General features: G+C 43.4%; 1 protein-coding gene across 1 annotated transcript in view; it reads left to right on the forward strand.

Annotated features, from left to right (window-relative positions):
* Positions 1-785: 785 nt before the first annotated feature.
* The window catches only part of zfhx4 (zinc finger homeobox 4), an 83617-nt gene continuing 63927 nt past the window's right edge, over positions 786-20475 (forward strand). Inside the window, 1 exon segment of the mRNA XM_085172018.1 lies at positions 786-1030. The gene's annotated coding sequence lies outside the window, so the exon portion shown is untranslated.

Genomic DNA, 20475 nt, shown 5'->3' on the forward strand with positions numbered 1-20475 from the left:
GTTTCACTTGTGTCACCGGCATCACTTAAAACAGGTCTGCGACGCAATTTTAAATCAATAATAACAACAACAACAACTGTATTGGACACCCCAGGGACAAAATCCAATTAAAAGAGGACCCCTTTGTGCAAGGTGTGTCCATTTGGGGGTCCTTGATGTGAAAATGTTGGAGAAGCCCTGATCTAAGTGACTGAGGCAAAGGGCTGCTTTGACAGTCTTTGTTTTTAGCTCAGGCGCTACAAGCTCTCCTTTTCTTCTCTTTTTTTCCCCCTTCTTTGCTTTTTTCATCTCTCTCCCTCCCTCCCGTTCCCTCCCTCTCTCTCCCTTTAAAAGAGAGCGGAAGAATGGGCTGATACCGGTCTCATGTTGCGTATGGATTTTCGTTTATATAATCGATTGAAATGACCCAATACATTGATTTTGGGTTCAGTGTTTTACAAACAAGCGTTTATGGGTCTCGATTTTATGTTAGGCATGATGGCAGTGTGACACCGACGCGCAAAGAAGTCGGAGTTGTTGATTTTTAAATAAATGATCTGAATAGAAACAAATAAATATCTATTGTTTCATGTATAAAAGAATAGAAAAAAGTGTGACTGGGGTGGGGGGGACGGGGGCAAATAAAAAGGGAAAGGAAGACAGAGAAAAAAAGACAATATTGTGCTGCCTCTCTCCTTAATCAAATAAAGTGATGTAAAAAAAAAAAAAACACAACGCAACACACACACGCGCGCGTGCACGCACAAAAGCATTTCCTTCCCTCTGAATTTCTCCTTGAATTATATGCCATCACTAGTGTGTGTGATTGCGGAATATTAAATTAAAGTGGGATAAGTCCGCACCGAGGCGGGCTGCGTCCAATCCGCAACTCATTTCCCCTGTTGTAGCACCGCATCACTGCGCTCCTCTCTTTTCAATGACAATGTGCCAAATCTGGGCATTTTGAAAACACTTTCCATATGCTATTATCGGATCGCTACTGAGCAAGAGAACGACGAAAAGAAGGAAAACGGAATGCTTTATACCAAAGGTACCAAGAGTCTACATTTTTATGTATCTTCTTTTTTCAGTGGCTTATTTTACTTTGTGCTTTTTGTGGGAATTTAAGAAGAGGTAAGAGGAGGTAAATTTGAAGTTTTTCTTTTTTATATATGTATATACCGATTGCATATTTATGGACTGTTGCTGGGTGGCTTTAGGGCTGAGTGTGAAAACGTCGAGAGAGTTTGTGTTGAGCATCTGTGGACAAAAAAACTTCATTTGTTTTTAGTGGTTTTCTCACATTTTCCTATTTTATCACCAAATTTTAAAAAAAATCTGCCCACTTTCCTTTGAGATGTCCTGTCAGTCAAGTAACTGAAGTAAGATTTTCAAAAACATTAATTTCGATTAGATAATTCAGTCTTTTTTTATTTATTTGCAGATTAACTGAGTTTTGCAACTCCACCCCTTGGATTTTATGTAGGCGATGGCTTTGCAAGTGGTTTTGCTTTTAGATTATTTCTGTGTGTTACGTTTATTTTTTATTTTTTATATTTTAATTTTTTGAGGTCAAAATGCATATTGAATGGCTTGGCAGTTTTTTTTGAAAGATCAATTTTCATTTTTTATTTGTTTTTTTGTTCACTTTACTATTCTGGAGACAGTGGCGAAATCTCACATAGGTGCCAAGCGTTGGAAGAGTTACAATTAACTTCTTATTGTCTGTTTTATGGGCCCTTTATGAAGCTTGTTTGTGTATGTGTTTGCTGGACGAGAGTTGGCCAGTGGGTCAGTGTGGCAGGTTGCGGATCAGAGCTATGGGCTTTTGCGTGTTTTTTGTGTGTGTCCTGATGAGGCAGAGGGGTCAACCCTGCAACCCCATGAGGGCGCCGACGCATAGGACAAACAAGGTGGACGTCTCATTGCACATCCAGAAAAAAAAAATCACGATCAGGTGTTCGCAGTAGACATGAAAGACCGGGTTTAAAACTTGCTAAATAAATATTTAAAATAATAATAACATAAAAATCAAGCTGAACATCAACAGAGGTTTCCAGTCTGTCTTCAGGGAATATTGATGAACCAACCATCCCTTAGCATATCCCAGTGTGGTTAGCCAATATGGCAATTTCTCCGGACATTCAAAGTTATTGATGTACTGAAGTGACAGAAGACCACTATGGGTGTTTAATGCCGCCTTTCATATATATCAATGGAGGCTTTAAAATAAAACAAACTCGATTCATTTAATGTTCTATAATTACTCTATAACTCAGAGTTTAATTTCAGTCGACCTGGTGTGAGCTTCTGGTGATGCGAGCAAGACATTTCCCTGTAATTTATTTTCTTTACACACAAATACTCACATGCTCGTGCACACTCACACGCACGGAGACTAACATAAGCACGTACACACACACGCGGAGAGAGAGACACACACAAAAACAGAGAGACACCAACGGAGTTTACAGATAAAAATCTGCAATTAATTGAGGATGCTGCTGATGTGAAAATAGGGCGAAATATTAGTTAACGCGGTCTTGTCAAACGGTCCTCCGGAGAAAGAGCATCGTCTGCTGGGAGAGAGGGAGGGTGGGGACCGGGAGGGGGTGGGGGAGATTTACAAAACGCAGGAGGTTAAGATAAGCGGTAGCCTGTTTGAGGTCTCCAAATCCGCTTTGTAATTTCACGTTTTTTCATCGAAAACCGATGAAATAACAAACGCAACTCCGCCGAAAATGCCAACGGCGCGCGCAAATTTAAGCACACACGTGTAAAATAAGTACATCCCTTCACAGAAATGGAGACGATCATAGAGAAAAATTAAAGAAATGAGGGTTGTATAATCTACAAAAGTCCTCCGTTCTGGCGAATAAAGTCACAGATGGCATATAGGGTCCACTCCGTACTGCTTCTGAAAGATCAGCGCACGGCCCCCGGTGGACTTTTTTACGCGTCCGCTGCTGAAGCGGGTAAAAATCGACTCTCTGAGCCGTCTGTGAGCGACGCCTCCCAGGGCTGACAGGCTAGAAAAACCCCCCTGTAGGACAGGGAGGCAGCTACAGCAGTAGCGCAGCAGCAGGAGCCTTGGATCCGGGTGAAAAGTGACGCCTCTGTTCATCACCTCGACCCACCCACCCCCTTTGTTGGAGACCTCTCTAAACCCAGAATAAACAGCCTCGGGTCGGGTCGGGCTCGGATCTCTTGGCTTCTTAAGGATCCAGTTGGTATGGGTGCAGTCCAGTCAATGTGGCTGCAAAGTAGACCAAGTACTTCACTTGCCAGCAGCAGCCTTATCATCACATCCCAAGCCCCGGCTCATGCAGTTCAATTCACCCCCAGCTTCGATTTTTTTCCACGAAGGCGAACAAGATCTCTTGATTTTCTCCCCGATTGAGACTGTGTAAAGTCTTCCTCTTGCCCAAAAGCCTCTATTAAGAAACCGATGGGGGAAACACGGCAAACTGTTTGCACTGAGATGATATAGGGCTAAAAAGAACGCTGCACTTTGTAAGGACACTAAATGTAAAAGGCAGTGAATTGAGCTTTGAATAGACACGGTGATTTTTGCGTGACCCTGTATTGGATTTTGCAGTTTGATTCTACTGAACCCACACGGGGCCTCAGTAGTCCAGAAAGGGCAGAAATGACTTTCCAACATGTGGTGGATTACTGTGATCCTTTGTGGCTCGATGTGTACCATTATATGCAACAGATCGCATGCACAGTCATCACTTTCAGTAAACAACGAGAATATTTTTACACACACACATAACTACGAATCCACATCCAGCATAAATCACTCACATGTAATTTATGTTGTGTGTGTGTGTGTGTTTTGTTTTTACATATAAAGGTAGGCCTGACACACAGGTCCGTTTTGATGCGCAGCAAAAAGCCGGTTCTGTGGTTTTGAATCTCCTTTCAGGTATTTTTTCCCCCTCTCTTTATGTTTTTACGCACGTTATTGATCAAAAGTGTTATTCGCAAAGAGCAGTTACCGTTTTAAAAATCACATAAAGATTATTTTTTATATTCTACAATTTCTCGGAATCAAAAAAGACATTCTGAGCTTTACATGATTAAAAAAAATCATATTTACCTGTAGTATCATAATCAATAAAAAAAAAAACAAGCTGGTGTAAAGTATACACAAAAAATATGAATCCTATCTTTGTTAAATCACATCTTAAAAGAGATTCTTGTTGGACCATTCTGCGCTGCACCTCAGAAATATTCATCTGCACAACTTGCTTTATTTATGTTTTTTATGGGAAAAGATGACTTCTAAGTGCTTGTAACTAATTCGAAGTCCAGCCTTTTTTTCATTTTGCTGTGGAGGAAGCGGTTGTCCATTGTTCTACGTGTGATTTGGCCCTCGGAGAGAAACCATACAAAAGGATTCTCTGCGCGCATAGACCTCTGCGGCCGCCAGGGCTCCGTGTGCGCGTCATTTGCAATGTGGAGACTGTTGATCAACTCACTAATTACACTTCTCTCCTCTCTCCCTCCCTCTCCGTCTCTCCTTTGCTCCCTCCCTCCCTATCGCTCTCTCTCTCTCATTCGTCCTCTCTCTCTCTGTCTCTCTACCCATTCCCAGAGTGCATATCGGGAAATAGACACACAAAGACATGCGCACTCAACTTAATCAGCCATTTTTTTAAACAGGGCTAAAACGATAATAATTAGCAGAATAAAGACATATCGGATTTTCATTTCCTTTCCTCCGTTTCCCGACCCCCGTCCACAAGAGAAACTGCGAGGCAGCCCGTCGACACGTCTTTTCACCGCCACCGGAACCAAAATAAGGGATAGCTCTCTAAATGCTTGACATTTGTGATTTTACCCCCTTTTCCCAATATAAAGTTGGAGGATTATTGTAATTTTCCCCGTTTTTCCATGTTTTTACTGTCTAATTACGCAAGACGCTGGATGTGACTGTTTTATAAAGCCAAGAGCAAAGAGAGAAGCGGAGGTGACGGTTTTGGAGGGGGAAGAAAGTAAGTTTTTCATTTCCACCTCTCCCTTTAACTTTTATTGAGTAGTTTGGGGTGTGTGTGTTAAATTTAGTGGTCGGGTATCGATTATCTATCTCGTCGGTGGATCCTGGACATCGGGGTTGTTTGGATAACAGGTGCTGGGTGTTTTTTAGTCCAGAATAAAGGCGGATATCGTGATGTTAGTGCAACTCCGGCTTCTTTGGCTACTATAAAACAAGCGACTGACAGGCTTGGAGGCGTTCTTACGCATGTGTCCGTGGCAGTACAGTACGATACCACGTCCGGACCTGCCTTTTGCAAAGTTTATACTAATGTGCAGATTGTGTGGCGGACACATGCGATGGTTGTTCCACCTTTGATACAACGGGACGGGACGAGCGCCTCCTCTGCTTTTGTGGCTTTGCAGTGCGGATATCGTGTTGCCTTTCCAGGAGTCCGATCCCACGGACATGTCCGCTTTGAGTCTAGTCGAGGTGTCCGGCTTGCTGTTTCCCTCCCCACTCAGTGACTCCTCATTTCAGGCTTCAACGATAAGATATTTCATCTGAAGTCATATTTTGGGTGCACTGCAGCGTTTAAGCCAGTTTTTCCGTACACGTCGGGAATCATGCACCTTCCAGGCATTCTCGGCCGAAGTGACACGATCAGTCTCTCGACACGATCCCCTCTCGCCGGAATAAGTGCATATCTTTCAAATTTCCGAAGTAAGGCTTCTTTTAAAAAAAACGAGATGATCGGTACAGAAGTAACGCGAATTTGCTGCCGATAGTCCATACACCTTTACCTGCTGCGCTTAAAAAAGTAGTCTCACTTCACCGAGGCGTGCACAGCTGCGTCGCCCAAGAGAGCGACCGATCGCTGGGCTACCGATAGCACAGAGAGCCCCTTTTAGAGCCAGCCAACTCCGGGATCCCCTGATTTTCCTCAGCGTCGGCATGTTAAGCATCAGCAAAATTACCACTCTATTTTACATTTATTGATATTAACATTTGTTTTATTTAATTTTATTTAAATTCCGCCATTTAAAGTCTGTAAATTCCATTTCTACTCTCGGTCTCCTATACGCGTCAGTGGGCTTAGGCATTAATTTCCTCACATAAATTGTCATGTTATTTCCAAGAGATGCTGGCTGCAAGATTGTCTTTAAGTCGTATATTTGTGTTAGTTTAGATGAACTAGATTACAAAAGTGGGGATTATTAGGTGTGTTTTTACGTCTTTTTTTGGTGCTTTTTAAGTCGGTAGGTAGACTTGGCTGGGTTTGGGACGAAATGCTGGGGGTGAAGGGATGGCGGGGGGGGGGGGGGGGGCATCGATCGCACGGGAGGAAAAAAAAACATAAGGCTAAGGGGCCACTCTTTCTCCAGCCCGGGTACGTAACGGTGTAGTGAGTGTGTGTTGTGTGTGTGTGTGTGTGAAGATTGTATATGCTCTAAGAGAACGATGCGCCGATATAGGATAGGCGACCGTTTTATGCGATTGTCTCTATTCATACACGGCTTTCATTGCTTTTTTGGAGGGGATCGATGTTTAGAAGTCAGTGCGTATTTCTTCCGCAAATAGAGGCTTTTAATTCACTCTTTATAAACTCATTATACTTTAATATTTGTTTGGATTAATAAATGGGTACATGTTTGAAGAACGTACGCCTACATTTTAATCCAAATAGGCCCATTAGATTTTCTGTAGAATCTCAGAGAGGAAAAAATATAACCGCCTTTGCTGCTTTAATAATATCCTTCTATTATTAATAATAATATTGTTATTATTGTTGTTATTATTATTATTATGTAAAATACAATTTTCAAGAATAGATCTAAGATCGTTTTTTCCGGTTCAACTATGAACACTTATGGGTTTTTTTTCCTTCTTCTTCTTTTTTTTTAGAAAGGGAATATCTCCTGTCTTGTCAGATAATTTAATTGCATCTGCATAAAATCATATATTTTAAAACAAAAACATTCAGCCTCGGACCAGTAATAAAAAAACAAAACAAAAATCATTAAAAAGTGAAATTATGAGACATGATGATCCTGTCTAATTGCAGTGAATTTCGTCAGTTAATGACGGTATTGTCTCACTCTAAAATAACAAAATCTCACTGTTATTTTTCTAGCCTTGCAAATGAGGGATTTTTTTTTCTTCTTCTTTTTTTTAGGCGTGTGTTTGCAGAAACCCAGGCCTCCTTGTTTTTTGTTTTTCTGAGCCTGGTGTCTTAGCACTATCAAAGACTGGCTGTGTATAACGCTTCGTGTTAGTTAAGCTGCTTGCAACGTTCATTTTACCCTTAGCAGGAAAAAGGACGGATAAAAGAAAAACACACACACACACATATAAAGTGTGAAAGATGGGCAGACAGCCCTGGGAGGACAATAGCTGTTGGCTTGAAAATGCAGCTTGATTATTAAAAGCTAATGCATTTTTAGTATTGCAGCGTTCATTAAGAGTGAGGATGGATGGGTGGGGGTATGGGGTGGTGATGGGGCGGATGGGTGAGAGGCTACTGGGAGGAGGAGAGGATGGGAGACAGAGAGAGAGAGGGAGACAGGGGCTGAGTCTGTCCTATAACTCCTGGGTCTAAGACACATGCAGCTAGAAGATTGGCTCGGGCCTCTCCTAGGGGTCGACAATGTGTCATTTCCACCCGGCTAGATTGCCCTCTGCCTATCTGATATTAATGTGCAAATCAATATTTCAGGGATTAAATTTCCCTTCTTCATTTTTTATGGTTTCTACCTCAATAAGTCTCCCGTCTAATAGAGGAGGCTGGATGATTTAGAAGCCTTTGCTGCAGAAAGAGAGAAAGAAATAAAGAGGAGCTTTGCAACAAGGCTATCGCTGCATTTTAATGTTCTTCTTCGTGGATCCCCCATAGGCCCTTAGTAAGGAGGGCTATATCGCTGCTTTACAGTGTAAAGACAGCCAATTTGGCTAAAAAGGCAGAAAGGGAAAATATGAGTCCGGTTGAATACTTAAGACGCTGTGGTAATCCGAGTAGCAGGTATTAGTGAAGGGGAGCTTCCAACCCCCCCACCCCACCTCCTCAAAAGAGACACACACAGAGCTACATCCAAACCTGCATTACCAGCCGTCATGGTTGAGCAAGCAGTATAGCTTACTGCACTCCGCACTGCTTTAACAATATATTTTTTCTTCTTTTTCTACTCCATTTTTCACCTTTTTTTTGCATAGAAGGCCATTGACATCCACTGGGGGAGATTTACTCTCCTGTGTAATAACATCTGGCGTATGTGTGCGATAGAAATGAATCACTCTGACACAATGACCTGCGTATGATTATTGGGGAAGGGAGGAGCGTATTACCATAGCCATAATGCTGCATCTCATTGAGAGTCAGCTAAATGAGCTTGGACCCTCTGACTCCCAATAGACATTCATTAAGGGACAGTGCACACAGAGGCGTCCGTCTGCCAATAGGTGTGTGTCTGTGCATGGGTGTTTATTTAATCCTCCTTCCTGTACCATCTGGTGCACGTGTGCATGCGTGTGTGTGTGTGTGTGTCCGGCAGCAGCAGCACAGTATGAATTTCCCTCCACTCCGTCCACCCTGGGCCCCTAAACAGCCCCCCCAAACCCACCCATTCAGCTTTTGCAACAGCATAGTAGACTGTTTTAACATACCCTTGATAGGTAGAGTGTCAGCAATTGAAAACAAGAAAAGAAAGGGAGAAAGACACAGAGGAAGAGGCACAAAAGAACTCTAATTGTAGCACGATCGCTTGGCTTCCTCCCTGATTCACGGCCATTATGATGTGAAAAGCACAACCGCCTGTCCTCCATTATCAAAACGGCAGGCCTACACATACACACACACACACACTCATATCCATGCACGCATACTCACTGGAGGGAATCGTGCAGATTTTGTTGTCTCTCATCTATGAGTCAAATAACGGTGTCATTCCAGTTACCTGCTTTTGGTGGATTCGGTGCTTAACATGGCCAGCATTTTCTTCACATGAAGGGTAAAACGTTGATTCGCCAAAGTAACAGAAATGCTCTATGCATTTATTTAAGGTAAATATTTAGGATCCCATGCTTAAATTTGACTCTCGTGGACCAAGTTGTCTCTTTTTAGATCCTCTTCACTGCACTCCCTTTGATTTTTCATAGATTGCCTTTTATGCAACTTCTGTTATGCAACAGTTTAAAAGCCTGCCGTGTTTGATGCAAAGGGCTATTTACCAATTGCACATATGTGTGTGTGAGGGATGATGGTCTGCAAGTAGTAGCCAAGGTCTCCTGGCCCAGGGAGGCCTGTATAAGGGGGGGGGGGGGGGGGGGGGGGGCAAGAAGCTAAGAAGTTCACTGCAGCTCAGCATTATGTCTCAAAGACCGGGGCTTCCTGTGTCAGCCCTGGGGCACCACCACTAACACACAATTTCTCTCTATCACACACACTGCGCGCGACGCAGAGGAGGGTTAAAGACTTGGAACGAGATCAAGCCTCTCCGTAGCTCCCGGGGAGGGTGCTTGTGAATATGCGAGTTTTAGTGTAATTAGCACTTAATTATATTAACATATGCAAATTGTCAGGCGGAGAGCTTGTACTGCCGGTGGGTATCGGCAGAGATACAAGTGAGTCTATTGTACCACCACGGCAAAAAAAAAAAGAGAGAGAATAATGGGTGTGTGTAAGGCAACCAGCCAGCAGCCAGGAGCGGGCCAGCCCCCCGTGCTACCACGTAACCAGCTAGCTCATTTAAGTCTCCGGCTGGCTGCTTTGCCAAATTTTATTAGTCGCCATGACGACCTTGCTAATTGTGCTGACTAATGTCACTTGTCCCTGACCTGTCTTCAGTTGGGATGGTTGTGCATCCTTCTCCACCTCCCTCGACCCGCACCCCCACACACAAAAAACCCCCCAAAAAACACGAGAGGGGTTAGAAAAGAGAAAGACAGCGAGAAAGCGAGAGGTCCGACTTTCCAGATTAAGGCAGCATACAATGACTCCTATTTACACACGTTCCACTTCTGCGAGCATTTGCATATTCAAAAAAAATACTCTGCCATCTTTCCTTGTCTGCTCAGTGTGCGTGTTTGCATGGCAAGGTTGCGCACATGTGGAAGCAATGTGTCAGGGGGAACAACAACAGTTCATTTGTGTGTCATTCTGTGTGTGTCACATGTTTTAACACACACACGGACTGTGAAGTGGGCCTCGTATGGCCCTGTGTAGCAACATAGCCAAATTTGTTTTTGATTATTATACATGACTGAGATTCGGGAAAAGAAAAGCTCGAGCCAAAATATCCTGAGCGAGGAGTTGTGTCTCTCCAACTTTCGACCCTTCTTTTCATTTCTTCCAAATATCTAATTACAACACTTGTATAGACCCCCCCCCCCCCTCCCACATACACACACCCACCCACCCCACCAAGGCGGCGGGACTTTATTTTATTTTAGGGGGGTAGGATGGACAAGCATTTAATGCTCTGTACTTCCCGATAGCCAAAGGTGGATAGTGATTGGGCCTAGTTGGTGCTACTAGTACTTGCATGCTAATCCTGTTTTTTGACAGGAACGTAAACTGATATAATTGCTTTTCAGAGGCAGGAATGGCGGTTTATACAAGTGTGAAAGCACGGGAAAGGGGATTAGCATTATTTTGCATAATGCTGGGCAGGCGCTGAATGGGGCATTGAACGCTTGACTGGATGACAGAGATGAAAGAGAGATGAAATGCTCTATCCCTCTCTCTCCCTCCCTCACTTACCCTCTCTCCCCCCCAGTCTAAGGCCGCTACCGGTAGAGGACTGTGTTTGCTGGAGAGGACCCCCGGAAACACCAGGGCCAGTGTTTTAGGGTGTTTGTTCAGATGCCAGCACATGGAAGTGGTCATGTGAAGCAATATGTATGATAGCAGAGGAACTGTGGAGACGGGTAAACTCCCAAAGCCTCCATGTATATACTAAACTGCATCCCTAAAGCACTGGAGTGTACAATTATGTAGTGGATGGATGTGGCTCAGGTAGCATTTACATGGACGGAAGGGAGCGGCTTTTGTGGATCAAATGAAACTACACCGCTCTTACATTTTCCTTTATTGAGATGTTTGCTAAGGATTTGATCGGATATCATCTGGGCAGAGGAAACTGTGAAATCTCGAGGCAGGTGTGTTTCATGTGAACTCCTGTCTGTGGGAGTTCTGGTGGTAGGAAGGAGCGTAAGGGTGGGGACGCGGCTCAAAAGTGCCACAGTGGCCCCCGCATGAGCAAATTCAACTTCTTTAAAAGTCATTTATGATCAACCGTCATCATTGCAATTGCATCTGGCGTATGGAAATGATCCGGGAGCTGAGGGAGGGGCTTGAGGTTGGGTGGTGGAAAACATGAACGGCACAAAAGCCGGTGTGGCCTGTTTTTGTTGTCTCTCATTGGACAGGATCCTCTTTCTTTGACCTTTTGCACGCCTTCCCTCGCCTTTCATATGGTAATTCTGGCCAGACCCAAGGAGGAAACGTTGCCGGAGCTGAGTGGAGGAGGACAAAGACTCCCTCTCTTTTTCTCTGCCTGCTTTCCACGCTATATCTCCTCTTTTCTTGCCTCTTCCCCTCTCAAGCAACTTGACAGACTTTGGCATGAAAGGAAGTGAGTGGTTAGTGGTTGAGAAAGGTGGGGATGGCATTCTCGCTGTGACCCGCGCCACCTGTGAGGATCAAGTGTGCTGCAGTGATCCTTGGTTATGTGTGTGTGGAGTTTTATTTTTGAGTGGTCCTTGTAATGTGTCTTGCGGATCTGTAATCGTTTGAGCCACGCCGCCGGTGTAGTGTCACAGCACAGGCCGAGTCGGGCGAAGAGTGATTTGTTGTGTTTCTAGTGTAGCTAGCCGAGTTGTCACGGTGTGCGTATTTCTGCCTTTCTTTCTCAGCTCTGCCGACTTTATCGTCTAACAACCAGTAAAAGTGCTGTCTCTGGCGGGGTAAAAGGATACTAATATAGTTACTACAACCCTCCCCTAACATAATACTCCACTGCACCAGTGTTGAGCATGACGTGGTTTCAAGGCTCCTTTGGCTCTGTTATGGGAAGGGGGCATGTTATCTGTAGGAAATGTAATTTTTGTCCTCATTGAAATCGTTCATTATTGAGCGCGGTTATCTAAATGTTTTTGTTGCTGTTGGTCCAGCGCCAGTGAGGATTGCGTTACCCTCTCACTCACTCTCTCTCTCCCCCTCCCTCTCTCTCACGTCCCTATGTCTGTCTCTCCCCCCTCTCATCTCGCCAAGCCTTCATCAGTCTCTTAAGGGAAAATAGAAAGAGGGGGATTTTTCTCTTCCCTCTGTGCTCCGTCCCGTTCTCAGGCTCTCCTGCCTATTTTGCATCAGCCGTCTCATACAGGATATTAACCATGGAAAAACATGGGTCTGGGTATTTCATTTAGAATAATATGTTTACTCTTTTCATTTCAAAGTGGAAGCAGGGAGAGCTCGTAGGGTGTGGAAAGAACAATCGGGGCCATATGTTTAAGAACTCTCTGTGTTTGATCTGAGGTCCTGCGGGCCCTGGGGGTGGCTGAGATTCTCAGGTCTCGGTCAAATGAAATGCACTGATGAAAAAGACAAGGCTTCTCTTGTGCTCCTCCTGTGTCCTATATTGTATCTCGCCAATTGCTTTCTCTGTGTATCTCCGTTGGCATCTCGGCCTCACATTTCCGGTTGTTTTCCGTCTCATCTGTCATTCGCACCTCTTGACGTCCTGTTGCTTATTGCGGCACATCTATGATAGTACTTATGTTATTTCTGCACATTGGTGGAGATTTGAAGCTGCAGTTACCTTTCAGGGCTGTGACATTGTTTGTCCTCTGCACTCCTTGATGCAGTCACTGTGAAGGACACTTGCTCAGCCCTTCAGGTCCACGCGAGTACCTTACAGTCCTCATCTTACATATTCAACGGAGCATTCAGCAGCCTTTTATTTTAGAAAGGTCTGTCCCTCTTTTACTCTGCAAAAGAAAATAATGTAGAGCACAAAAGGTTATATGCCACATTTTATCGATTGCTCTCAAAAGTATTTTCAGAGCTGTAAAAGCTGGCAAGATAAAAGAAAAAATTAAAAAAAAGAAACCGCAAATACTGCTTCCAAATAGAAGTAAAATAAGAAGCTCCGGGTTAAGATGGGGAAAAAAAGTTGACGAATGACTAAGTTTCTCCAGGTTTGAGAAAAGACACACCACAATAGCACGAGACGTCTCATGACAAATGATACATTCTCTTCCTTGTCGGCAAAAGACAAAGGCAAGGATTGAAAAGGCAGGGAGCGCAGTCACAAGATATGTGCACATTAATAGAGCTTACGGAGAGATGGATAAATAAGAACACACACACGTACTGTATTCAGTGAAATGATCAAATACACTTACATGTGTAAATATATATATATATGTAAATATAAATGCATTGCAACACCTTTACTTTCTTCACAGCATTACATACACAGCTGGTATGTGTGTCAACAGCCGCCTGTGCCTGTGGATTCATGTGCATCGCAGGTATGTGTCGTTTTGTGCTCCTGAAGGCAACATGATGCGGATATCAAGGGCATTGGCAAGGCTCGTCGGGGGATAAGTGGCTGATTAATTATGCATGACTTGTGCTCTTAAACAAACAGTGTAATAAGAGATTAAAACGACTTCACCAAAAGAGTTTGACTCGAATTGCACAGAGACGGCAACTATTACTATTAAAATCTTGTGCGCACAACTTTAAAAACGCACTAAAATGCAGTTAAAAGTTAGTGTGACCGCATAGAAGTAAAAAACATAATTTACCTGTAAACCAGTGGTGTTTTATAGAATTAAGAGAAATATAAATAATATTTTTTTCTTCTCTCTGTGCTGAAATATTTAATGCACCTGCATTAAATATGAATAGCTGTGTCTGGTTATCTGCAGGATTATATTAAAAGTCGCTTTAAAAAATCAGAATGGAGATCTTTCCTTTTTCTAGTGTAGGTCTCAGTCTGATCTAATACAAGCAAGCAAGCGTGTGTCTGTAACTCCCTGATGAGACTTCAGCCAACACTATCCCTCTCAAACCTTGCTGCTCCTTCTTCTTCTTCTACCCTTTTTTCTGGCCTGGCACCAGCTGTGGAATAATCCTTAATTATTTGCTTTTAGAAAGAAAAAAAAAGGTAAACCCCCCCTTTCCTGTGACAGAAAAGAAGAAGAGCAGAGCAGGCACTGGAATGTTCTTGTATATGAAATTGTAGGTAACAGGGCTAGTTTTGTCAGCGGTTTCACTGATGTATCAGCTCCCTGCACCTAGACTAAATAGAGGGGGGAGCTTTGCCTCGTTCCATCCCAGCTTAGATGAGCAGATATAGCTAGGCTTTTGGAGGAACCCTTAAAAAAGCAAAGTACGCTGAAGAATGGACCTCTTCCTTAACACAATACCTAAACATGCGTCATGATGTGGTGATGGATGGTTCGGCGGTCTGTTGAGGTTCTTGGAGACGCTCGCCCCTTTTTTTTCCTCTTTTTTTGTGAATTGAAGGGCAGAAATGTTCTTGAATGCTTTAGTTCCGGGTGATTTTTTTGCACTTAGTAGGATGTGTTACAAATGATTTTAAAATAAGTTACATGTGTTTAGATGTGGTTTTGCTCCGCAGTAAGCACAATCTCTGTGTGTTTAAGAGACTGAAAAAGGAGATGATGCTGACTATGCTCTTCAGCTGTCTTGTCACTCCATGGTCTCCCCGGTTGTGACATAAAGGGCGATTTACAAGCACACACACACACAGATACACACACATATATAAGCATGAATAGACACATGCTATCACATGTGAGGCTTAAATAGGATTTTGTGTAAGTTATATCTAACAGCAGTTATTTCCTAGAGCGAACAGTAAGGTAATGGGTCCATTTTATCTCGGTTCCTTCTCAGCGGGCCGGCCCTAGATTTGTGTGACATGGTGTTTATTTGATAAAGGAATATTGCTGCGTTAATCTAAAACCATGCTAATTACATCTGACAGTTGTTTGTTTGTAGTAAAATCCAATTAAAATGTACACTTTTCAACTCCATTGCTCATTTTTTTTCTTCCTCTCCTCCCCCATTCTCTTTCTCCCCTCCTACAGTAACCAGAAAAAAGAGCCTATGATGGCATAAATAACAACTGTGCTTTCCTTGTGGTTTTTGTGAGAAGAGGGCAAACTCACAACAGCTGTCAGAAAAAGGGGGTTTGTTTAAAAAGCAAATGGCTTTGGTCTAAAGTTCATTTGAAGACCTCTCTAATTAAATAGAGAGCCGAACGCTTAAGTTAATTAGTAATTCCCTGGGTCCAGAAATTAGACCTGTCATGAGCATTCAAGTTCTTGGAAAGCCAAAAGGTATGTGTGTATTGTGTTTTTATGTTTTTTTTCGCCCCCCTCCAAATCCCCTCTGCCTGCTCCCATATCTGTACACGAGCGTGCCTAAATGTGCGTTCATTTGGGCTTTTCCGAATGCAGAGCATTTCTCCTGTTGGAACACTCAACACATTAATGGGCTTTTTGTGGCGTGTCAGAGAAGTGCTCAAGAGATGTTTAAGTGAGGGGCACATAGCTTGTGGCGTCAGTCGGGATACCTGCCCTATGATTATGTTTATGAAGATAATAACAGGGCTAGGGTCCCGCCGAGTACTGTCTTTAGAAAACAGTAGGGGGTTGAACTTTAAACTTTACTGTTACCCCTGGAAAAAGAACAGGAGAAGATGTGGTCTCCGTGCCTGGGAAACCTCCGTACAGTTCAGAAGGTGTCTTTACTCTTAACAGCAAAAACAGATCTCTTCTCATATCTTCTCTTCTCTTCTCTTCTCTTCTCTTCTCTTCTCTTCTCTTCTCTTCTCTTCTCTTCTCTTCTCTTGTAATTGGACAGATAACCACAGGACGAGCAAACATAAATCAGCTGACTTTGACACACTGAAGAAACAAGCTGCCCCTACCTGTTGTGTCGTAATAGAGTGATAACTAAAGACAGCAGCTAACATATATTTATGTACTATCCTGTAACTAACTGTGCTGCCTGCATTCTTTTGGTCACTTGATCCTGATAGACATCTTTTACCAAATAGGGCCACATTTGTGACATTTTTGCTCTCCTAACAAGGAATACATTTTTGGCAACAAGTAGCCAGAGTTGGTGCATTAGCTTGTAAAGTTTAATAATAGCTTTCAGCAGGATCTAGTGCGTTTTCATGACAGAATTCAGTGTAAGAAAAGTGCCTTTTCCCCCTCATTTTAAACCGCTGTGCCAAAGATTCACATGATTTAAATAATAAGTCGTAAAGTTATGTTATTTTGAGACTTAAAAATATTACGCATACAAGTCGTTAAACGTGTTTTGCACTTATCATAGCATAAAATGAGCAGAGAATCAGAGGCTCATGGTAGTTAATACAGTATAACCAGTTGTTTATATTTGCCAGGTGGATATGAAATGCCTGCGTCAGAGACTGCTCTCTGTGTCTGTCTGTGAGTGTGTGCTATCCTTGACTGACGTGGACAGTGTTTGCTTAACCTCTTCTGCGCTGCGCTGCCACGGCCTTGTCAATTTAAGTGTATTTGTGTGTGTGTGTGTGTGTGTGTGTGTGTTTCTGGGAGTGAGAGGGAGTCCGGCAATGGCAGCTTTCATTTTTCATGTTCCCAGCAGTACTTTTTCTAAACAAACCTGCTGAGAAGCAGAGTGAGAGATAGAGGGGTTTGAATCAACACAAATGAGTGATATTTGCAATTTGTTTTTTTCCCTGGACTGGTATATAATTGTGTGTCCACACACACCCCGAGAGAAAACATGCATTTAAGAGATTTTTTTCAGGATTTGTATTTAGCGGGATTAATAATTTCACTTGGCAAATAATCCCACCCTGCCACCCCTTTCACTTTACAGTGTCACTGCAGAGAGGTGTGCGCATGGTCTCATGCTTTTGCCTCATCTGAAAGATAAGGCTGTGATTTATGTAACAGCTAAGCCCTTTCATATTGTGTATGTTGTACCTTACAAGAGCATGATGAGCAGGCTAGATTAATATTTATTTAGCACAGGCAAATCAAGGATTAAGCAGTCATCATTTTAGCTCTAATCCATGTCTCTGGTGAGATGCAGAGACAAAGAGAGGCAGATTACCAAACTCATAACGGCGCAAAACAACAATTAGTTGGCGACTTGCTTTCCTCGGTTGTGCAGGAAAAGCAGTTGACAATAGATTTGCAAACATGCGCAGAAGCAATAATGCACACACGCAAACGTGCGCGCATACAAAAGTTGCGTTTTGCTCCATCATCGCTTGGTTTCTTAATCTATTGTTGTATGCCTCTTCCTGGCTTTTAACTTCTCATTTTCACCCTCCCTCTCTCTTCAAAAGAATCCCTCATTGAAATTAGCAGTGGTTTGTCTGATTCACTCATCTGACGTAAATGTGTCTCATGATCTTTCCACTGTCCGAACACAGATGCACACACACTCACACAGCTCTCAGATACACACAGACTGACACACATGCATGAGCAATGAATACTTCTTTCTTAGCTCCAACCACGTGGGAGAGTGACAGTTTGCGTAAACTGTGCAAGTGTGTGCGTGCTCGCGCGCGCGCGCGTGTGTGTTACAAATTACTTGGAAGTCTGTAAATAAAATTACATTCTTTGCTAATTGAGTTAAACTGCTTTTCTGGAGATGTGGCAAAAAGATGAAAGCTCCCTGTGTATTTTATGTGCTTCCATGCTACAAATCTGCTTGCGTGCCGGTGCGAGTGTGTTGGAAAGTTAACTAGTTTGTTCTGAGGGCTCTTAGGTGCTTAGCGATGCACAAGGTTTGGCTACTTCTGTCCTCAAGCCTAAATATGCAAAAGTTAGCCCCACAAAACAGCTAATCAAGAGCAGGAGCTGGACTTTAAGAAAGCAAAAGGAAAAACACTGTCTCTGTGTGTGTGTGTGTGTGTGTGTGTGTGTGTGTGTGTGTATATGTTTGTGTGTGCGTGTTATCTGTAGGGGGCACCCCTAACATAAGGAGCAACAACAAGTAACAGCGAAGGGGCCAAAAAAGAGCATTGGAGAGCTGCTGCAGTGGGGTTCGTAGGGTGGGGGTGTGGGGGTGGAGTGGTGTGGAAGGGGTGGGGGGTCCAAACCAGATGTGAGGGTGATTGAGAGAACATAAAAAAAGAGAGATAAATAAAAAGAATGAACAGACAAGTCGTGCTGTGATCGAGAAAGACCGGGTGAAGCACACAGAGAAGGAGAATGCCATCCTCAGTTCCCCTTTGCCCTCCTTCCTCTCTCTCACCCAGCCTCTGAATGTTAATGGCTTTCATGCCCCCCCCCCCCCTCGCCTTCTCCCATACACACACACATATATCCCTCCCCATGGACACTAGCGCATTGTTTGCGGCAGTGCTTCTATTCTTTCAAACTTAATTACCTTCTTGCCTTTTGTGGCGTCAGGGGCTGGAAGTTTTGCTCCTTGGCAGTGGAGGTCGTCACACATTCTTCGTCAGTGCATTCCCTTAATCTGGCAAGTGAAGGGGTGGGGGTGGGGGGGGGGATTTTTTGGGGTGGTGTATATAGTTTGGAGTGTGTGGGGGGGGGGGGGGGGGGTTTAGACAGAAAAAAAATGAGAGGAAGTCCTGAGAATGAAGCTTCTACCAGCGTGTGCACTTCTGAGGTGATTTTAGTACCCCAGTGTGCACGTGCACGCATGTGTGCACGGTGATAATAGTCAGGACATAGGCTGCCCTTTGTTTGTGCGGTTCATTTCCAATCAACCCTAATTAACTAGAGAGTGTTTCCAGATTGCCAGAAAAAGAAAAATCCCCACTTTTTTTCGCTCCCCTCGTTCTTTGCTGTTTGGAGTTTGAGCAAAAAGGGAGAGAAAAAAGAAGAAGTGGAGGCATTAGCTATGTAGATTGCCTCGCCTTTGATGCTGGAAAAAAATCTTTAGCAAGGGCAGTAAGTGGTGACTGCGACCCAGCAGTGTCTGACTGTTTATTTTCATGTTTCAGTTTGAGTTAAGTTTGAAATATTGCCTCTTCAAAGGTGTTAGACTTGTGCATATATTTAGACTGGACCGTGTAAGCCCAAAGTCTGTTCGTAAGAATGCAAAATCCTGTCAAAGTTGTCTTTAATCCGTTAAACTTTGTCTCCAACAAGCTGAAGATAAACACGCTGACCCAGGATGCACATGCAGCACAAACTTCTAAAGTGAAATGTATTTAACTGTGCTCGAAAATCAATGGGAAATCCAAGTCTTTGGAGGTTGCCTCTAAGCAGCGACTAGAGGAACAGACGTTAGAATAGAGGCTGGTGTAATCTGACCCTAAATCAGATTTTAGAAGCCATCCGTGACTTGCTGGAAGAGAGGAAAAAGACAAACATGGCCCCTGGGTTTGCTATTTTTCCCACCTGGTCAACATTTTGTTTTTGCATAGCACTCTGTATGCTGTTTGTTTCCTGTTAAATTCTCATTTTGAGTTTTTCTTTTTTCTTTTTTTTTTCACAGTGTTAGCCAGATATGTTTTCTCTAACAATGAAATTTCAGGTAAGGGCCTGAGGGGGAGTTGGGTGTATTGTTACCTGAGCAACCAATGAGACCAATTTACTTGTCATCAACCTGAGGGATAGATCCTGCATACCTGCTCTGCAAAAAGAACGAAAGAACAAAAAAAAAAAGACCACTTCTGTCCTCTACGTTTCACCTTGTTATACTCCTTCTTTCCCCTCCTCTAAACCTTCTTGTCTGTTCTTTTTCCCTCCACCTACAAATCCAAGATCATTGATCATGTGAGACGTAATTTTGATTTTGATTTGCCAAAAGGCATTTTTTTGCAGACTAGGTAATTTGTCGAACAAGATTCCTGTGCTAAATGGAGTGGCGCTTTAGGTGTCTGGGCCTTGCCTTGCAATAATGATAAGGTGTCTTTTGGTAATGAAGGCCTTTGCTCACGAGGGAGACACAGGCAAGAGGACAAGCAGACAGGAATGGGTGTGGAGGAGTGGAGGGGGGGGGGGGGGGGCATCATCAGGGAGATCTACTGCATCCAGTGTCTAATATTACACCCCCAGGCAACAAACAGTGGCTGCATGAAAACCCTTTGTGAGGTTAAGAAGTAAAGGAGACCAAAAAAAAGAAGCCCTCGCCTGCTTATCCCTTTACAATTTTCTCACTCTGTCCTTTAAGACTTTAAACAGAGAGCATTAGTCCCTATTCTGTGATTGTGTGCATATGTGCATAGTGTGTTTGTGCATACGTGCATCAGTGCTCTTTGATGGCTGCCGAGGCCACTCTTCTATTGTGAGGAAGGAGATAATTCCCCTCCTCCTTCATCCACTTCGTTTTCCATCCCTCCGTTTCTGCATGGCAACAAATAAACAGGTCTAATTAGACCAGAGTGGGCCTATTCATGGCACTGACAGTGGGAGATGGATGCAGGGGCTTTCACAGCATCTTTCCCCTTTGTCTTTGGCTAACGCTTGGTGACATTTGATTGAAGATTTGGTGT

This window comes from Neolamprologus multifasciatus, chromosome 9 (genome assembly GCF_963576455.1).
Source record: "Neolamprologus multifasciatus chromosome 9, fNeoMul1.2, whole genome shotgun sequence".
Taxonomy (NCBI): Eukaryota; Metazoa; Chordata; class Actinopteri; order Cichliformes; family Cichlidae; genus Neolamprologus; species Neolamprologus multifasciatus.